This window comes from Gossypium raimondii, chromosome 12 (genome assembly GCF_025698545.1).
Source record: "Gossypium raimondii isolate GPD5lz chromosome 12, ASM2569854v1, whole genome shotgun sequence".
Lineage (NCBI taxonomy): Eukaryota > Viridiplantae > Streptophyta > Magnoliopsida > Malvales > Malvaceae > Gossypium > Gossypium raimondii.
This window is the reverse complement of record NC_068576.1, coordinates 33,950,834-33,956,738: the sequence shown is the minus strand read 5'-3', so window position 1 is coordinate 33,956,738 and position 5,905 is coordinate 33,950,834. Positions and strand designations below refer to the sequence as shown.

Sequence of the window (5,905 nt, the reverse complement as noted above, 5' to 3'; positions counted from 1 at the left end):
CGAAGACAATGTCTTTAATTCTCTCTTTTCCCCTAAATTCAACATCCTCAAAGAACATACATTATTCATCTTAAAAATAACCTTAGTAGTGGGATCATAAATTTTTAAACCTTAAATATTTCAAACTATCCGAAAAAAATAAAGGGATAAAAATACCGTCGACACAAATCTCTTGAGTCTCCTTTTGAAGATATAATCTAATATTTTGTGTCACAATAAAACCGAATTCTTAGTGATTAATTTGTGTCTCTCACCTATTATGGTATTATGCAAAGATTCATTGAATGAAGAAATGGTATTAAGTAAAATAGATTATCATAACATGATAAAGAATTGAAGCCAACCAAATTTGAATTTTGAAAATTATTTTTTTAATTTTAAAATGAAAAAAAAAACAAATTTGTCTAATGCTGAAAATCAAATTTTATCTAAAAGGCATAGGATAAAAGTCTCAATAAAATCCAAATAAATTTCAATTCTAAATAATAATCTAAAGTTTATATTGCTTGAATTTCTATGGGATGATCATTGCCTATGTAGATGTATATTTCACCATCATTTGGCTTTTGACAATTTTGACAATCCTATATAAATACACTAATGTGAGCTATTGCACCGAAATCTATCCACCAAGTGTGTCCAAGTACCGAAGTCAAATTAACTTTAAAGTAAACAAAAAATAAGAGATACATCTGTCGCACCATAAGAGAAACAACCATCCTTGATTAATTTCTTTTGTTGTTTCTTTTGAGGTGTTGCATTCACAACTTTCTTATTTTTCTTTATATACCCCATTGAAGTTAGATTTGTTATAAAGCGTACCAATTTCAACCTTTTTGTTCTTGACAAACCTCTTTTCAATGTCGGTTATGAATTTTTTTCCATGATAATCTTATCAAACATAATGCCTCTGAATGTTTCGATGCATGCAATGATGTTGATGGGTATAATAGTAGCTAAATCAAACAAAACAAGCTCACATAATACTTCAAATTTAAGCCAAAATAATTTGAATAAAGGTAAACCCCATCTTAAGATATTGGGCATTGCATTAATATTTAATCTTTGGGTAAAATGTTAACTTGTAAGTTATATCGGTGTAGTAATCAAACACCGACAATAATGAATATATCAAACAAAAATGTTCCTTTGGGTCAATCTATTACTCACATGTAAAACCAAATAATCTTCCCTTAGGCCAATCAATATTAACATAACTTAAGTTATGTGCACACAACCTTTGTATTTTAAAACAAAATAATTTATACAATAGTGACTTTTTGCTTCGATTAAATTATTTTAAAATATATAAACATTCAATATTCAAATTCAAAATTTCCATAATAATCAAAGATCAAATGTGAAATTTTTGAATAATGGACTATAGTTTTAAAATAATCTAAAATAAGATTGTCTCAATGGTCCCATTAGAAATTGAAAACCTTATTGTTTAACTAATCTTTTAATACTTAAGCAAGTAGCCATAAAAATATTTAAAATAATATTCAAAACTAAATCTTGTACGACCAAACTTAAAACTAAATTTTATTATAATTTATATGAGTTTACATCGAAGTACCCAAAATTATATATATATATATGTATATCCATATCAAAAAGAATTTTGATAATTTTAATGAATGTCCATCAAACCGATTTGACAAATATATATAATTGAATCCATAAAAATTATCGAAAACCTTAACACCAATACACATAAAACTTAAAACCATAAATTTTATATATTCAATAATATCCGACTCATGCATTATACCCTCAAAATCATTCATATGAATATATATTCATACATATATAAAAACTCAAATATGTATAACCGTAAATAAGCCATAATACTTTGCACACATTGGTTTTCAAATTCATAAAAATCGAAACCCAAAACTTAAAAACAAATCTAAAAAATAAACCTACTTTAATTAAAATACCAAGTTCAAATATCAAATCTATAAAATTTTAGAACCAATTATTCTAAACATAATAAAAAATCATTCTCAATAATTCTACATGACGAGACTCATATGCCACTTGTTAAAACTATAAAACTTTGATACAAAATTTAATAAACTAGAATCCATCAAGCATAAATCAAGAACAAAACTAAATGCGGAAGCATACCTGAATCCATTGAAATCTTGAGATCTTGATCCTCCAAATTAACACACAAGTAATTTAAAGAAGGTGACTCTATCTTTGTTGAAGATGGTAATTTGGGGACCATAACTTTAATTTATAACTTTTACACATTAGCCATAATTTATAATCAACCCATTATCAATTAGAAATTAGTTACTAGAGTATCTGCATATATTTGGTCCATACTTTATTTAACAATTGAAGGCCAATAAGCCTTAACATTTAATTTGAGCTAACATTTTCGATAGTAAATAATAACACATGATCTACTATTGGAGACTTTTAAGTGTTACTTTATCTTGGTTGTGTAGGACTCCCCTAGTAGTTTAATTTATGCATTAGCTAATGAGAAGCACGACAGTGTCATGTATTGGACAATATTTTAATTTGATTTAATGATTATAAAGATGGAGTTAATATTAAGAGGTAACTCAACAATGAATTAATATATTATTCTATTCACAAATAACAAATATTCTTTTTATAGATACTTGTAGCATATAACATGATATTATATGTATTAAGTAAATTTATTACCTTTTTCAGAAAGTAATTCGTTACTATTACCATTTTATTTATTTTTGTAAGAGTTAATGAATTGAGTAAGGTAGGTCTGGTAGGAATATTACTTTTTGCGTATGTTTTAGTATATAAGTTATCAATAAATTAATTGAATTGATAGTAAGGAAAAAGGTTCTCTTATTTTTAACACGAGGTTTTTACTAATTTAAGTTAAAAATTGTAATACAAATAAGTTTTTTTCTCATTATTATACTACTTGGGCAGAAATTTAAAGTTACCATTTTTAAATGGAAGAGTAAGTACTTAAACTATCTATATTTTATATTGTTTTGCAAGATAATTATGCCTTCCATGTTATTTCGTATCTCAACTGTATATTCATATCTTGCGTTGACTTGTTTCTGAAGAAAATAATACCTAAGTCTTCCCATTATATACACGTGTCATCTTTTAAATGGTTACATTAAAAACCCATATTTACCAAACCCTACTACTTTCTTACCTTTTCATGGCATCAAGACAAAACGTGTTCTATTTTTTACCCATTGTAGCCACATTTTCTATCTTATTCACCTCCTGTTATTGCTTCTACCCTAAGCTCCTTAACATTAATGCTTCATTGGCTGTATCTGATGATCACTCCGGTTGGTCCCCTGCCGGAGCAAGCTGGAACAGATGGTAATGGAGTTTATTTACTGTTTTACACACTGTTATATATATATTGATATTGTATACCTTTTATGTTCATGTAGGTGGAGCTTGTGGATATGGTGACAGTGTTGAGCGCGACCCCCATTTTCGTCAATGGTATCTGCCGGAGGACCTTCTATATTCAAATCTGGCATAGGATGTGAAGCCTGTTATGAGGTACCATACATATTGCGTGCGTATGTATGTATGTACGTATGTATGTGTACTAGTAATTCTGGTTCTGGGATTAATTTAAGTGTTGCTTATATGGTTTTGAAATGCTTAAAGGTAAAATGCTCGACGAATTCGGCCTGCTCAGGGAATCCAGTGACGGTCGTAATCACAGATGAATGCCCCGGCTGTGTTTCGGAGTCGGTTCATTTCGATTTAAGCGGTACTTCTATTGGTGCCATGGCAAAATCCGGCCTGGCTGATCTACTCCGTAACGCTGGTATCTTGCAGGTTCAATATAAAAAGTAAGAACCTTACATTTCAATCCTACTAATGAAAAAAAAAATAAAAAAATTAAGTAATAAGGAAAGTCTTTATCGGGAGAATGGATTGTATTCTACGTCATCCTTATCCCTTTCCAAGTAGAGTAAAATCAAGAGAAAAATTTGATTTGTCATTCTCTTATTAAAAATGGATTGAGATGACATGAAACCACAATTTCATACAATCATTATCCCTTTGTGGGATATATAATACAAAGCCTACTTTTATCCATAACCTTTGCGTCTGGTCCCTAAAATGAAAAATTTCTAATTTAAATCTCTCAAAGTTTATAAAAATTTAAGTTAATAGATAATAAAATTATAATTTGGTCGCCAAATATGCTAGAATTTTGATTTAATCTTTTTGAAAACTATCATGATATACGTTAATACGATGGTGAGATTACATTTTAACTATCATAAAAATATATGATTTCATCTCAACCCCTCCTAAAATATTTCTGGCTTTGTCCCTGCCCTTCTCAACCCGAAAGAAAAATTCATGGGCAAAGTCAGAATTTTTTTTGGAGGGATCAGAATTAAATTATATATTTTTATAAGAGCTAAAATGCAATTTCACCACTGCATTAGTTAATATCTTTATAATTTTATGAAGGATTTAATCAAAATATTATGATTTTTTGAGAGGTCAAAGTGTAATTTTTCTATGTACTAGCATATAATCTTATACATTTTAGGGGGTAAAAACTATAATTTTTCCATTTTGAGAAAAACCCACAATCTCTAATGGTAAATAACTGAATCGGCAGTTATACGTATTAATTTTCATATGGCACTATTGGGAATTAGTTTCTTTTGGTTAATACTATATATAATGGGGTTGTTTTACACTTGTAGGGTTGATTGTAAATACCCTGGAACCACCATTGCGTTTCACGTTGACCCTGGTTCTAACCCCAACTATTTTGCAACCCTTATTGAATACACAAATGGAGATGGTGACCTTGCCTCGGTTGACCTTAAACAAGCTCTCGACACTGACGGTTGGCAACCGATGCAACAGTCGTGGGGTGCGGTATTGAAACTCGACGGCTCCAGCTCGACTTTGCTGCCACCCTTCTCACTCAGGCTAACATCACTCGACTCTCGCAAGACCACTGTTATTCGTGCTGGTTAGGAGCCTGGCAAAACCTATAGATCGGTTGTTAATTTTAATCCCTAAATACAACCACATAATTAATATGCATGTATAAAATATAAATTAAATGTATATGAGAGAATTTTAAATTGGTATAATAAGAAATTTAACCCTTAACATTTATAAATTTTATCTATTTGATTTTGATTTTTTTTAAAAAAAATCAATAAATTTAGCCCTTATTAGATATCAAGACCAAGTTGATGAAATGTATAAATATTGAGGGCTAATTGTCGAAACCATTTTTTTTAAAAAAAAAATTTGGTTATCGACCTTCAAAAAATGAAAATTGGGAGTCGCCACCAATCTTTTATTGAGGTGTGATTGGATCACCTAAAAAATAGCTTTAGTCTACGAGTTTTAGAAAAATGGATTTTGGAGTCAGTTACGTACGAGGAAGGATTAGCAACCTCGTAACGCCCAAAAATTGGTACCAAATTGATTAATTAATGACTTAAAGTCGAGAGTTAAAAAAATGCGATTCTTAATTAAATTAAATTATTTATTAAGACTTTCTCATTTTGAAAGAAAAATATCACACCCAAAGCGTTAGGGCACAACATTTTATTCTCTTCAAGATGAGTTAGTCCAAAAAACTCGTGTAATAAAATTTAAGAAAATATTTAATTGTTTAAAATTTATGAAGAAATCGTAGCCCAATACGTTAGGGCACAATTTCCTAAAATCCCAAACATTCAATATTTCCTTTATTTTTTTTAAAAATTCTTGTCTCGAGAAATCAACATGTCACATCCAATACGTTAGGACACAACATATTGAATTCCCGATGACAAGTTTTATTTTGTTTGATTAAAGAGCAATGCTCGATTGTTAGATTTAACGAAGAAAATCGGAACCCAATACGTTAGGGCTCAATCTTCTCGAAAAT

At 29.5% G+C, this 5,905-nt stretch overlaps 1 pseudogene; it reads left to right on the top strand.

The window, feature by feature from the left end:
• Nucleotides 1-3,181: 3,181 nt before the first annotated feature.
• LOC105762411 (putative expansin-B2) lies at nt 3,182-5,040 on the top strand (annotated as a pseudogene).
• The last annotated feature ends 865 nt before the right edge of the window (nt 5,041-5,905 follow it).